Source organism: Nomascus leucogenys, chromosome 2, assembly GCF_006542625.1.
Source record: "Nomascus leucogenys isolate Asia chromosome 2, Asia_NLE_v1, whole genome shotgun sequence".
Classification (NCBI taxonomy): Eukaryota; Metazoa; Chordata; class Mammalia; order Primates; family Hylobatidae; genus Nomascus; species Nomascus leucogenys.
The window spans coordinates 34,612,157-34,628,574 of NC_044382.1; positions in this window are offsets into that span (position 1 = coordinate 34,612,157).

Genomic DNA, 16,418 nt, shown 5'->3' on the forward strand with positions numbered 1-16,418 from the left:
AGGCGGGGTTTCTCCATGTTGGTCAGACTGGTCTTGAACTCCTGATCTCAGGTGATCCACCCACCTCAGCCTCTCAAAGTGCTGGGATTATAGGCGTGAGCCACCACTCCCAGCCTATCCATCTATTATTGATGGGCATTTGGGTTATTTCCATGTCTTTGCTATTGTAAATAGTGCTGCAGTAAACATATGTGTGCATGTGTCTTTATAGCAGAATGATTTATAATCCCTTGGGTATATATCCAATAATGCAATTGCTGGGTCAAATGGTATTTCTTGTTCTAGATCCTTGAGGAATTGTCACACTGTCTTCCACAATGGTTGAACTAATTTACATTCCCACCAACAGTATAAAAGTGTTCCTATTTCTTCACAGCCTCATCAGCATCTATTGTTTCTTGACTTTTTAAAAATCATCATTCTGACTGCCATGAGATGGTGTCTCATTATGGTTTTGATTTGCATTTCTCTAATGATCAGTGATGTTGAGCTTTTCTTCATATGTTTTTTGACCACATAAACTTCTTCTTTCAAGAAGTGTCTGTTCATATCCTTTGCTCACTATTTAATGTTTTTTGTTTGTTTTTAATCTTGTAAATTTGTTTAGGTTCCTTGTAGATTCTGGATATTAGACCTTCATCAGATGGGTAGATTGCAAAAATTTTCTCCCATTTTGAAGGTTGTGTACTCACTTTGATAATAGTTTCTTTTGCTGTGCAAAAACTTTTTAGTTTAATTAGATCCCTTTTGTCTGTCAATTTTGGCTTTTGTTGCAATTGCTTTTGGCATTTTCACCATGAAGTATTTGCCCATGCCTATGTCCTGAATGGTATTGCCTAGGTTTTCTTCTAGAGTTTTTATGGTTTGGAGTTTTACATTTAAGTCTTTAATCCATCTTGAGTTAATTTGTGTATAAGGTGTAAGGAAAGGGTCCAGGTTCAGTTTTCTTCATATGGCTAGCCAGTTTTCCAGTATCATTTATTAAATAGGGAATCCTTTCCCCATTGCTTGTTTCTGTCAGGTGTGTCAAAGATCACATGGTTGTAGATGTGTAATGTTACTTCTGAGGTCTCCGTTTTGTTCCATTGGTCTATATGTCTGTTTTGGTAATAGTACCATGCTGTGTTTGTTACTGTAGCCAGCCTTGTAGTATAGTTTGAAGTCAGGTGGCATGATGCCTTCAGCTTTGTTCTTTTTGCTTAAGCTTGTCTTGGATATATAGGCTCTTTTTTGGTTCCATATGAAATTTAAAGGAGTTTTTTTTTTTTCTAATTCTGTGAAGAATGCCAGTGGTAGTTTGATGGGAATAGCATGGAATCTGTAAGTTACTTTGAGCAGTATGGCCATTTTTACAATATTGAATCTTCCTATCCATGAGAATGGAAGGTTTTTCCATTTGTTTTTGTCCTCTCTTATTTCCTTGAGCAGTAGTTTTTAGTTCTCCTTGAAGAGGTCCTTCACATCCTTTGTTAGCTGTATTCCTAGGTATTTTATTATCTTTGTAGCAATTGTGAATGGGAGTTCATTCATTATTTGGCTCTCTGCTTGTCTATTATTGATGTATAGGAATGCTTATGATTTTTGCATGTTGATTTTTTATCCTGAGACTTTGCTGAAGTTGCTTATCAGCTTAAGATTTTGAGCTGAGACGATGGGGTTTTCTACATATAGAATCAAGTCATCTACAAACAGAGACAATTTGACTTCCTTTCTTCTTATTTGAATACTCTTTATTTCTTTCTCTTGCCTGATTGCCCTGGACAAACATCCAACACTATTTTGAATAGGAGTGGTGAGAGAGGGCATCCTTGTCTTGTGCCTGTTTTCAAAGGGAATGCTTCCAGGTTTTGTCCATTCAGTATGACATTGGTTACAGGTTTGTCATAAATAGTTCTTATTCTTTTGAGATATGTTTCATCAATGCCTAGTTTATTGAGAGTTTTTAGCATGAAGGGATGTTGAATTTTATCAAAGGCCTTTTCTGCATCTATTGAGATAATCATGTGGTTTTTGTCATTGGTTCTGTTTATGTGATGAATTATGTTTATTGATTGCATATGTTGAACCAGTCTTGCATCCCAGGGATGAAGTCAGCTTGATCGTAGTGGATAAGCTTTTTGATGTGCTGCTAGATTTGGTTTGCCAGTATTTTATTGAGGATTTTTGCACTGATGTTGATCAGGGATATTGGCCTGAAGTTTTCTTTTTTTCTATGTCTCTGCCAGGTTTTCATATCAGGATGATGCTGGCCTCATAAAATGAGTTAGGGAGTAGTCCCTCCTTTTCAATTGTTTGGAATAATTTCAGAAGAAATGGTACCAGCTCCTCTTTGTACCTCTGTTAGAATTTGGCTATGAATCCATCTGGTCATGAGCTTTTTTTGGCTGGTAGGCTATTAATTACTGCCTCAATTTCAGAATTTGTTATTGATCTATTCAGGGATTTGACTTCTTCCTGGTTTAGTCTTGAGAGGATGTATGTGTCCAGGAATTTATCCATTTCTTCTAGATTTTCTAATGTCTTTGCATAGAGGTGTTTATAGTATTCTCTGATGGTAGTTTGTATTTCTGTGGGGTCAGTGGTAATATCCCCTTTATAATTTTTATTGTGTCTATTTGATTCATCTCTCTTTTCCTCTTTACTAGTCTAGTTAGTGGTATATCCTAATTTTTTCAAAAAACCAGATTCTGGATTCATTGATTTTTTTCTGAAGGGTTATTTTGTGTCTCTATCTCCTTCAGTTCTGCTCTGATCTTAGTTATTTCTTGTCTTCTGTTACATTTCGGATTTGTTTGCTCTTGCTTCTCTAGTTCTTTCAATTGTAATCTTAGGGTGTTAGTTTAAGATCTTTCTAGATTTCTGATGTGAGCATTTAGTGCTATAAATTTCCCTCTTAACACTGCTTTAGCTGTGTCCCAGAGGTGCTGGTGTGTTGTCTCTTTGTTCTCATTAGTTTCAAAGAACTTCTTGATTTCTGCCCTAATTTCATTATTTACCCAGGAGTCATTCTGGAGCAGGTTGTTCAATTTCTATGCAGTTGTGTGGCTTTGAGTGAGTTTTTTAATCCTGAGTCCTAATTTGATTGCACTGTGGTCTGAGAGACTGTTTGTTATGATTTCAGTTCTTCTGAATTTGCTGAAGAGTGTTTTACTTTCAATTATGTGGTCGATCGTAGAATAAGTGCCATGTGGCACTGAGAAGAATGTGTATTCTGTTGATTTGGGGTGGAGTGTTCTGTAGATGTCTATTAGGTCCACTTGGTCCAGAGCTGATTTCAAGTCCTGAATATCTTTGTTAATTTTCTGTCTTGTTGATCTATCTAATATCGACTGTGGGGTGTTAAACTCTCCCACTATTGTTGTGTGGGGGTTTATGTCTCTTTGTAGGTCTCTAAGAACTTGTTTTATAAGTCTGGGTGCTCCTGTATTGGGGGATAGTTAGCTCTTCTTGTTGCATTGATCCCTTGACTATTATGTAATGCCCTTCTTTGTCTTTTTTGATCTTTGTCGGTTTAAAGTCTGTTTGTCAGAGACTAGGATTGCAATCCCTGCTTTTTTTTTTTTTTTTTTTTTTTTTTTTTTGCTTTCCATTTGCTTGGTAAATTTTCCTCCATCCCTTTATTTTGAACCTATTTGTGTCTTTGCATGTGAGATGGGTCTCCTGAATACAGCACACTGATGGCTCTTGATTCTTTATCCAATTTGCCAGTCTGTGTCTTTTAATTGGGGCATTTAGCCCATTTCCATTTAAGGTTAATATTATTATGTGTGAATTTGATCTTGTCATCATGATGCTAGCTGGTTATTTTGCACACTAGTTGATGCAATTTCTTTATAGTGTCATTGGTCTTTATGTTTTGATGTGTTTTTGTAGTGGCTGGTACCAGTTTTTCCTTTCCATATTTAGTGTTTCCTTCAGAGCTCTTGCAAGGCAGGCCTGGTGGTCATGAAATCCCTCAGCATTTGCTTGTCTGGAAAGGATTTTATTTCTCCTTCGCTTATGAAGCTTAGTTTGTCTGGATATGAAATTCTGGGTTGAAAATTCTTTTATTTAAGAATGTTGAATATTGGGGGTGGTTCCAAGATGGCCAAATAGAAACAGCTCCAGTCTACAGCTCCCAGTGTGAGCGACGCAGAAGATGGAGATTTCTGCATTTCCAACTGAGGTATCGGATTCATCTCACTGGGCCTTGTCGGACAGTGGGTGCAGGACAGTGGGTGCAGCCCACTGAACGTGAGCCAAAGCAGGGCAAGGCATCACCTCACCGCAGAAGCGCAAGGGGTCAGGGAATTCCCTTTCCTAGCCAAGGGAAGGGGTGACAGACGGCACCTGGAAAATCGGGTCACTCCCACCCTAATACCACACTTTTCCAATGGTCTTAGCAAACGGCACACCAGGAGATTATATCCTGCACCTGGCTCAGGGGGCCCCACACCCACAGAGCCTTGCTCATTGCTAGCACAGCAGTCTGAGACCTAACTGCAAGGTGGCAGCGAGGCTGGGGGAGGGGTGCATGCCATCACTGAGGCTTGAGTAGGTAAACAAAGCAGCCCGGAAGCTCGAACTGCGTGGAGCCCACCGCAGCTCAAGGAGGCCTTCCTGCCTCTGTAGACTCCACCTGTGGGGGCAGGGCATAGCTGAACAAAAGGCAGCAGAAACCTCTGCAGACTTAAATGTCCCTGTCTGACAGCTTTGAAGAAAGTAGTGGTTCTCCCAGCACAGAGTTTGAGATCTGAGAACAGACAGACTGCCTCCTCCTGTCCCTGATCCCTGAGTAGCCTAACTGGGAGGCACCCCTCAGTAGGGGCAGACTGACACCTCACATGGCCAGGTACCCCTATGAGATGAAGCTTCCAGAGGAACAATCAGGCAGCAACATTTGCTGTTCACCAATATCCACTATTCTGCAGACTCCGCTGCTGTTACCCAGGCAAGCAGGGTCTGGAGTGGACCTCCAGCAAACTCCAGCAGACCTGCAGCTGAGGGTTCTGACTGTTAGAAGAAAAACTAACAAACGGAAAGGACATCCACACCAAATCCCCATCTGTACGTCACCATCATCAAAGACCAAAGGTAGATAAAACCACAAAGATGGGGGAAAACAGAGCAGAAAAGCTGAAAATTCTAAAAATCAGAGGGCCTCTCCCCCTCCAAAGGAACGCAGCTCTTCGCCAGCAATGGAACAAAGCTGGACAGAGAATGACTTTGACGAGTTGAGAGAAGAAGGCTTCAGATGGTCAAACTTTTCCGAGCAAAAGGAGGAAGTTTGAACCCATCACAAAGAAGCTAAAAACCTTGAAAAAAGATTAGATGAATGGCTAACTAGAATAACCAGTGTAGAGAAGTCCTTAAATGACCTGATGGAGCTGAAAACCATGGCACGAGAACTCTGTGACAAATGCACAAGCTTCAGTAGCCAATTCAATCAACTGGAAGAAAGAGTATCAGTGACTGAAGATCAAATGAATGAAATGAAGTGAGAAGAGAAGTTTAGAGAAAAAAGAGTAAAAAGAAATGGACAAAGCCTCCAAGAAATATGGGATATGTGAAAAGACCAAATCTATGTCTAATTGGTGTACCTGAAAGTGACGGGGAGAATGGAACAAAGCTGGAAAACACTCTGCAGGATATTATCCGGGAGAACTTCCCCAACCTAGCAAGGCAGGCCAACATTCAAATTCAGGAAATACAGAGAACGCCACAAAGATACTCCTCAAGAAGAGCAACTCTAAGACACATAATTGTCAGATTCACCAAAGTTGAAATGAAGGAAGAAACGTTAAGGGCAGCCAGAGAGTAAGGTCAAGTTAACCACAAAAGGAAGCCCATCAGACTAACAGCTGATCTCTCGGCAGAAACTATACAAGCCAGAAGAGAGTGGGGGCCAATATTCAACATTCTTAAAGAAAAGAATTTTCAACCCAGAATTTCATATCCAGCCAAACTAAGCTTCATAAGTGAAGGTGAAATAAAATCCTTTACAGACAAGCAAATGCTAAGAGATTTTGTCACCACCAGGCTTGCTCTACAAGAGCTCCTGAAGGAAGCACTAAACATGGAAAGGAACAACCAGTACCAGCCACTGCAAAAACATGCCAAATTGTAAAGACCATTGATGCTAGGAAGAAACTGCATCAACTAGCAAGCAAAATAACCAGCTGACATCATAATGACAGGATCAAATTCACATATAACAATATTAACCTTAAATGTAAAAGGGCTAAATACTCCAATTGAAAGACACAGACTGGTAAATTTGATGAAGAGTCAAGACCCCTCAATGTGCTGTATTCAGGAGACTCATCTCACATGCAGAGAAACACATAGGCTCAAAATAAAGGGATGGAGGAAGATCTACTAAACAAATGGAAAACAAAAAAAGGCAGGGGTTGCAATCCTAGTCTCTGATAAAACAGACTTTAAACCAACAAAGATCAAAAGAGACAAAGAAGGCCATTACATAATGGTAAAGGGATCAATTCAACAGGAAGAGCTAACTATCCTAAATATATATGCACCCAATACAGGAGCACCCAGATTCATAAAGCAAGTCCTTAGAGACCTACAAAGAGACTTAGGCTCCCACACAATAATGAGAGACTTTAACACCCCACTGTCAACATTAGACAGATCAACGAGACAGAAAGTTAACAAGGATATCCAGGAATTAAATTCAGCTCTGCATCAAGTGGACCTAATAGACATCTACAGAACTCTCCACCCCAAATCAACAGAATATACTTTCTTCTCAGCAACACATCGCACTTATTACAAAATTGACCACATAGTTGGAAGTAAAGCATGCCTCAGCAAATGTAAAAGAACAGAAATTATAACAAACTGTCTCTCAGACCACAGTGCAATCAAACTAGAACTCAGGATTAAGAAACTCACTCAAAACTGCTCAACTACATGGAAACTGAACAACCTGCACCTGAATGACTACTGGGTACATAACGAAATGAAGGCAGAAATAAAGATGTTCTTTGAAACCAATGAGAACAAAGACACAACATACCACAATCTCTGGGACACATTCAAAGCAGTGTGTAGAGGGAAATTTATAGCACTAAATGCCCACAAGAGAAAGCAGGAAATATATAAAATTGACACCCTAACATCACAATTAAAAGAACTAGAGAAGCAAGAGCAAACACATTCAAAAGCTAGCAGAAGGCAAGAAATAACTAAGATCAGAGCAGAACTGAAGAAGATAGAGACACAAAAAACCCTTCAAAAAATCAATGAATCCAGGAGATAGTTTTTTGATAAGATCAGCAAAATTGATAGACCACTAGCAAGACTAATAAAGAAGAAAAGAGAGAGGAATTAAATATATGCAATAAAAAATGATAAAGGGGATATCACCACCAATCCCACAGAAATACGAACTACCATCAGAGACTACTATAAACACCTCTATGCAAATAAACTAGAAAATCTAAAAGAAATGGATAAATTCCTGGACACATACACCCTCCCAAGGCTAAACCAGGAAGAAGTTGAATCCCTGAATAGACCAATACCAGGCTCTGAAATTGAGGCAAAAATTAATAGCCTACCAACCAAAAAAAGTCCAGGACCAGATGGATTCACAGCTGAATTCTACCAGAGGTACAAGGAGGAGCTAGTACCATTCCTTCTGAAACTATTCCAATCAATAGAAAAAGAGGGAATCCTCCCCAGCTCATTTTATGAGGCCAGCATCATCCTGATACCAAAGCCCGGCAGAGACACAACAACAAAAAAGAGTATTTTAGACCAATATCCCTGATGAACATAATGCAAAAATCCTCAATAAAATACTGGCAAACAGAATCCAGCAGCACATCAAAAAGCTTATCCACCATGATCAAGTGGGCTTCATCCCTGGCATGCAAGACTGGTTCAACATATGCAAATCAATATACATAATCCAGCATATAAACAGAACCAAAGACAAAAACCACATGATTATCTCAATAGATGCAGAAAAGGCCTTTGACAAAATTCAACAGCCCTTCATGCTAAAAATTCTCAATAAACTAGGTATTGATGGGACATATCTCAAAATAATAAGAACTATTTACGACAAAATATCATACTGAATGGGCAAAAACTGGAAGTATTCCCTTTGAAAACTGGCACAAGACAGGGATGCTCTCTCTCACCACTCCTATTCAACATAGTGTTGGAAGTTCTGGCCAGGGCAATCAGGCAGGAGAAAGAAATAAAGCGTATTCAATTAGGAAAAGAGGAAGTCAAATTGTCCCTGTTTGCAGACAATTTGTGTATTTAGAAAACCCCATCGTCTCAGCCCAAAATCTCCTTAAGCTGATAAGCAACTTCAGCAAAGTCTCAGGATACAAAATCAATGTGCAAAAATCACAAGCATTCCTATACACAAATAACAGACAAACAGAGAGCCAAATCATGAGTGAACTCCCATTCACTATTGCTTCAAAGAGAATAAAATACCTAGGAATCCAACTTACAAGGGATGTGAAGGACCTCTTCAAGGAGAACTACAAACCACTGCTCAATGAAATAAAAGAGGACACAAACAAATGGAAGAACATTCCATGCTCATGGATAGGAGGAATCAATATCGTGAAAATGACCATACTGCCCAAGGTAATTTATAGATTCAATGCCATCCCCATCAAGCTACCAATGACTTTCTTCACAGAATTGGGAAAAAAAACTACTTTAAAGTTCATATAGAACCAAAAAAGGGCCCACATTGCCAAGACAATCTTAAACCAAAAGAACAAAGCTGGAGGCATCACGCTACCTGACTTCAAACTATACTACAAAACTACAGTAACCAAAACAGCATGGTACTGGTACCTAAACAGAGATATAGACCAATGGAACAGAACAGAGCCCTCAGAAATAATACCACACATCTACAATCATCTGATATTTGTCAAACCTGACAAAAACAAGCAATGGGGAAAGGATTCCCTATTTAATAAATGGTGCTGGGAAAACTGGCTAGCCATATGTAGAAAGCTGAAACTGGATCCCTTCCTTACACCTTATACAAAAATTAATTCAAGATGGATTAAAGGCTTAAATGTTAGACCTAAAACCATAAAAACCCTAGAAGAAAACCTAGGCAATACCATTTAGGACATAGGCATGGGCAAGGACTTCATGTCTAAAACACCAAAAGCAATGGCAACAAAAGCCAAAACTAACAAATGGGATCTAATTGAACTAAAGAACTTCTGCACAGCAAAAGAAACTACCATCAGAGTGAACAGGCAACCTACAGAATGGGAGAAAATTTTTGCAATCTCCTCATCTGACAAAGGGCTAATATCCAGAATCTACAAAGAACTCAAACAAATTTTCAAGAAAAAAGCAAACAACCCCATCAAAAAGTGGGCAAAGGATATGAACAGACAGCTCTCAAGAGAAGACATTTATGCATCCAACAGACACATGAAAAAAGTGCTCATCATCACTGGCCATCAGAGAAATGCAAATCAAAACCACAATGAGATACCATCTCACACCAGTTAGAATGGCCATCATTAAAAAGTCAGGAAACAACAGGTGCTGGAGAAGATGTGGAGAAATAGGAACACTTTCACACTGTTGGTGGGACTGTAAACTAGTTCAACCATTGTGGAAGACAATGTGGCTATTCCTCAAGGATCTAGAACTAGAAATACCATTTGACCCAGCCATCCCATTACTGAGTATGTACCCAAAGGACTATAAATCATGCTGCTATAAAGACACATGTGCACGTATGTTTATTGTGGCACTATTCACAATAGCAAAGACTTGGAACCAACCCAAATGTCCATCCATGATAGACTGGATTAAGAAAATGTGGCACATATATACCACAGAATACTATGCAGACATAAAAAAGGATGAGTTCATGTCCTTTGTAGGGACATGGATGAAGCTGGAAACCATCATTCTCAGCAAACTATCACAAGGACAAAAAACCAAACACCGCATGTTCTCACTCATAGGTGGGAATTGAACAATGAGAACACTTGGACATAGGAAGGGGAACATCACACAATGGGGCCTGTCATGGGATGGGGGGAAGGGGGAGGGATAGCATTAGGAGATATACCTAATGTCAATGACGAGTTAGTGGGTGCAGCACACCAACACATCACATGTATACATATGTGACAAACCTGCACATTGTGCACATGTACCCTAGAACTTAAAGTATTAAAAAAAAAAGAGAGAGAATGTTGAATATTGGCCCACACTCTCTTCTGGCTTGTAGGGTTTCTGCTGAGAGGTCTGCCATTAGTCTGATGGGCTTCCCTTTCTCTCTGGCTGCCCTTAACATTTTTTCCTCCATTTCAACCTTGGAGAATCTAATGATTATGTGTCTTGGGGTGGATCTCTTTATGGAGTAGCTTAGTGGTGCTCTCTGTGTTTCCTGAATTTGAATGTTTCACTCTCTCACTAGGTTGGGGAAGTTTTCTTGGATAATACCCTGAAGTGTGTTTTCCAACTTGGTTTTATTCTGCTCATCACTTTAAGGTACTTCAGTCGATTGTAGGTTCAGTCTTTTTACATAGTTCCATATTTCTCAGAGGTTTTGTTCTTTCCTTTTCATTATAGTTTTATCTGCTCTTGTCTGCATGCCTTATTTCAGCAAGATGGTTTACAAACTCTAATATCCTTTTTTTTAACTTGGTCAATTTGGCTGTTGATACTTGTGTATGTTTCACGAAGTTCTCATGCTGTGTTCTTCAGCTCCATCAGGTCATTTATGTTCGTCTCTAAACTGGTTATTCTAGTTAGCAGCTCCTGTAACCTTTTATCAAGGTTCTTAGCTTCCTTGCATTGGGTTAGAAGATGCTCCTTTAGTTCAGAGTAGTTTGTTATTACCCACCTTCTGAAGCCTACTTCTGTCGATTCATCCATCTCATCCTCCATCCAGTTCTGAGCCCTTGCTGGAGATTTGTTGTGATCATTTAGAAAAGAAGAGGCATTCTGGCTTTTGGGATTTTCAGTGCTTTTGCATTGGTTTTTCCTCATCTTCATGGATTTATCTACCTTTCATCTTTGAGGCTGATGGCCTGTGGATGGGGTTTTTGTGGTGGCAGGGGTCTTTTTTGTTGATGTTGTTGTTGTTGTTTTCTGTTTGTTAGTTTTTCTTCTAATAGTCAGGCCCCTCTTCTGCAGGTCGGCTACAGTTTTCTGGGGGTCCACTCTGGACCCTGTTTGCCTTGGTATCACCAGTTGAGGCTGCAGAACAGCAAAGATTGATGCCTGCTCCTTCCTCCAGAAGCTTCATCTTAGAGGGACACTGGCCTGATGCAAGCCGGAGCTCTCCTGTATGAGGTGTCTGTCGGCACCTGCTGGGAGGTCTCTCCCAGTTGGGAGGCACAGTGTCAGGAAGCCACTTGAGGAGGCAATCTGTCCCTTAGCAGAGCTGGTGTGCTGTGATGGGAGAATCTCCCTTGTTAGGATCAGCCAGTATCTTCAGAGCCAGCAGGCAAGAAAGATTAAATCTGCTCAAACTGCCACCGCAGCCACCCCTCCCCTCAAGTGCTGTGTCCCAGGGAGATGAGAGTCCTGTCTGTAAGCCCCTGACTGGAGCTGCTGGATTTCCTGCAGAGTCCTTGCCCAGTGAGGAGGAATCTAGGGAAGCAATCTGGCCACAGCCCCTTTGCTGTGCTGTGTCGACTTCCGCCCAGTCCAAACCTCTCAGTCTCCTTAGCACTATCAGGGGAAAACTGCCAACTAAAGCCACAGCAATGGCTGCTGCCTCTCCCTGCACCAAACTCGATCATCCCAGGTCTGCTCCAGACTGCTGTGCTGGCAGTGAGAATTTCAAGCAGTGGTTCTTAGCTTGCTGGCCTCCGTCGGAGTGGGATCTACTGAGCGAGACTGCTTGGCTCCCTGGTTTCAGCACCCTTTCCAGGATAGTGGACAGTTCACCTGTCTCACTGGAGTTCCAGGCACCTCTGGATTATGAAAAAACTCCTGCAGCTTAGTACCTGCCAGAACAGCCACCGAGATTTGTGCTTGAAACTCAGGGCCATGGTGGTATTGGTTCACGAGGGAATTTCCTGATGCTTAGGTTGCAAAATCTGTGGGAAAAGCGTAGTACCCCTGGCAGGTAGCACAACCCTTTACTGCTTCCCTTGGCTGGGAGAAGAAGGTCCCTGGGCTCCATGCACTTCCCACGTGAAGCAACTCCCTACCCTGTTTCTGCTTAATCTTCATGGGTTGCCCCCACTGCCTAACCAGTACCAATCAGATGAACTGAGTACCTCAGTTGGAAATGCAGAAATCACTTGCCCTCTGCATTGGTCTCGCTGGGAGCTGCAGACTGTAGATGTTTCTATTTGGCCATCTTGGCCTTTCCCCTTTCTATTGTATTTTTGTCTTATGATTGAGTTATAGGAGTTCTTCATATAGTCGGAGTAGGAGTCCTTTGTCAAATATATTTGTTTTGAATATTTTCTTATAGTATATGACTTGTTTACTTATTTTCTCAAGTACTTTTAGAGCACAACTTTCTTTCTTTCTGGTTTTTTTTTTTTTTTTTTTTTTTGCAATCAAACAAAGTCCATAGTTTACATGAGTTCACTCTTTGTGTCATATATTCCATGGGTTTTGACAAATGTATAATGACAGGTATTCACCATGTGGTATTATACAGAAGAGTTTCACTGTCTTAAAAATCCATGTATTCATCCCTCACTCCTCCCAAAACCCTGACAACCACTGATCTTTTTACTGTCTACATAATTTTGTCTTTCCTAGAAGGTCATGTAATTGGAATCATACAGTATGTAGCTTTTTCAGATTAATGGCTTCCTTTTGCAACATTATTATCGTCTATGTTCTAAGTAGAAATTGATTTTTAATTGTCCTGTTTTATAGAAAGTTTGTTGATAATAACATCAAAATTATATATAGATTTTCTAAATCATTTTAAAGGTAGAAAGAATTCAGAAAACAAAATGTAGCTGGTCTTAAACTAACACTCATCATGTAAATCATTAGTCAACAGAAAAGCATATTCTAGAAAAGTCAGAAGAGCATTGTTACTGAGAACCCAGCTCTCAAGTCAAGCCTGGATTCAAATCCTGGATATTCCACTTACTAATTGTGTAACTTTAGCAATTTCTTAACCTCTCTAGGCCTCAATCTCCTCATTTGAAGATGAGGATGATAATAGTATGATAATAAAGTTAAATGAAAAAATACACAAAAAGTGCTCAGCAGCCATATGGGGAATTTGTAAAAAAGGCTTATGACAGTTATTGTTATAATCACAAACCATCAAAGACTATTCAGAAATGCACTCAGATTAAACACTCAAAATGATATTAGCGACTCCCCTCTTTGGAGATCTAGGCAACATCTGAGCTCAAAGGTGAGATGTATCTTTTCTTGAGCTAGGTTTTCCTCAAGTAAAAAATTACTTCTGGCTTCAAAAAAAGTGTAGGGGAAAAAAATGGCAACAATGCAAAGTTGGTGCATTCAAGGTGGTAGAGGCAGATCTGGAAGTGGCTCTTAGGGGTCCACCCCGCCCAGGTTTATATGATGGTCTTGTTGCACTCAGTGGGCTACATTGAGTGTCAGCAACTTTTCAAGTAAATCATTTTGGTGGAAGAGAGGTGGAAGCACTGCAGAAGGCTACAAAAGACAGGAATCTTCTCTGCTAGTAGTTAATTAATTTTAGAATCTGCCTTATTTTATAGACGCTCTCTTTAGTATTTCCTCTGGGAGCCTAGATTGGGATTTGCTCACCTACAACTGCTCAAGCTTAATGCATGAGCAAGAAGTATTTTGGAAATTTGTTGTGAGCACCTCTGAGGAACTGGCTTTATTAACCAGTATTGCCTGGACTTCTACTAATGTCTAAGGAGACTTCAAACATCATAAAAATCCTGCATTTTTCAAATGGTCTTAACGTAGATAAACTTACTCATCACAGAAGGTACCAGTGGTACAATTTTAGGACTTGGACTATAATATAAGGCAGTCTCCAGTTTCAAATTACTGGAAAAAAGGTGACAACAGGTATGCCACTCTTGTTATCAAGAAATGCAGTCTCTATAAATTGTTTTGATAATACATCTATCAGTTTAAAAAATAGGCCACAATCATTATAACTATATTTACTGATAAATTATAAATTATTTAATATACTGCAATATAATAGTACAGTATATATTTCTCTATATTATGTAATTTAAACACAAAGTACAAACATGGTGGTTCATGTCTGTATTCCTAGTGTTACGGGGAGTCCTTGCTCCCAGAGCTCCCAAGATGGTGGCAGGCCACTTCCAAAATGGCGGCAGGCCACTTCCAAGATGGTGGCAAGCCTCATGTTCTCTGACCTGGGGTTCTTGGCCTCAGGGATTCCAAGGAATGGAATCTTGGGCCATGCCGTGAGTGTTATAGCTCTATTAGAAGCCGTGGGTCATGGAGGAGAATCGTGGAACCCAGTGACTAGTGTTCAGCTTGATTAGGATGAACCAAGGTCCTTAGCCATGCAGGAACAATGGTAAGCCTTTAGCCCAATGGTGAGTGGCAATGGGCGCCTTGCTGGATCAGGAGCACAGTGAACACCCTGCTTGATCCTGAGGGATGGAAGTCAGTGGTGGGTCTGCGACAGCAAACAGCAGTGGTGGACGACGAGTGAAAGCTCAGCTCAAGCCGTAACAAACATAGTCCAGAAGAGTGCAGTTGCAAGATTTAATAGAGTGAAATAGAGTGAAAACAGAGCTCCCATACAATGGGAGGGGACCCAAAGGGGGTTGCTGTTGCCTGCTCGAATGCCTGGGTTTATATCCCAATCCTTGTCTGTCCCGCCATGCTCTCAGGTAACAGATGATTGGCTATTTTTTTTACCTCTTGTTTTTGCCTAATGAGCATTTTAGTGAGCTCTCTTTACTATCTGACTGGTCGTGTGTGAGCTAAGTTGCAAGCCCCGTGTTTAAAGGTGGAAGCGGTCACCTTCCCAGCTAGGCTTAGGGATTCTTAGTTGGCCTAGGAAATCCAGCTAGTCCTGTCTCTCACTAGCATTTTATGTGGCCAAGGCAGGAGAATTGCTTGAGCCCAGGAGTTCAAGATCAGGCTGGGCAACATAGGGAGACCCTACCTCTAGATATAAAAAAAAAAATTTTAAATAGCCAGGCATGGTGGTGTGTGCTTGTGGTCCCAGCTACCTGGGAGGCTGAGGTGGGAGGATAGTTTGAGCCTGGGAGGTCAAGGCTTCAGCGAGCTATGATGGCGCCACTGCATTCCAGCCTGGGCAACAGAGGAGACCCTGTCTCAAAATAAACAATAACCCGGCTGGGCACAGTGGCTCATGCTTGCAATCCCAGCACTTTGGGAGGCCGAGGTGGGCAGATCACAAGGTCAGGAGATGGAGACCATCGTGGCTAACACGGTGAAACCCCGTCTCTACTAAAAATACAAAAAATTAGCTGGGCGTGGGGGTGGGCGTCTGTAGTCCCAGGTACTCTGGAGGCTGAGGCAGGAGAATGGCGTGAACCTGGGAGGCAGAGCTTGCAGTGAGCTGAGATCACGCCACTGCACTCCAGCCTGGGCGACAGAGCGAGACTCTGTCTAAAAAGAAAAAAAAAATTGACAATAACCCAAAAAAAAAGCACACATTTAAAAGAATGAGTTAAAAAATGAAATGAATCATATTTAATATTAACTAATTTGTTAATTTAAATACAGCCACCCTACTCTCTCTAAACATATTATTAATAATAACTTTAAAGAGAACAATGTTATTAACTACGCTTTATTTTTTTTTAAATCTTGTTTTAATTCTTCGAGATAAAGTAAATCAATGGAGTGGTTAAGCCTTTTTTCTATAGTTTCTGTCATAGTGGAAAATGGTAGCTTCAAAAGATTTGTGGAACCAAATGGAGCAAAGATACTATTAACTGACATTAATGATTGATAATACACAGTTTTCTCATACCCGTCTACTAATTATGTAAACATTTTTATTGAAATTTGACTGACCAATTTTTGTCATCTCTTACGTCAATCATTTAGTCTACTAAATAATAATAAGAATTAGTTGAAATAAATTCTTCAGTTGGGAGATTTTTATTACAGGTTAGAAAACATGGCAAGAATCAGACTGTTTAGACCAGAAATACAAAATGTGGGAAAGTGTTGCATGGATTTAAAAAATGGCAGATAAATTCTGTGTAGAGAAAAAACAGAAATAGCCATATTTTTGCTGTGCAGAAGTTAAGAGTAAACAGTGTTAAGTGTACAGATGTAAGAATTTTAAAAGAAGATATGGCAACACATATTTTCAGTGAGAAACCACATAATGGTTAAAACATTTCTAAACTTTCATTTTCAGAATGCTCTTTCCATAGCATGAGTTTCTTTTGGGAAGCAGTGATTTTTCTCAGTTATTATTAAAATATCAAATTGTTCATTGAAGGGAC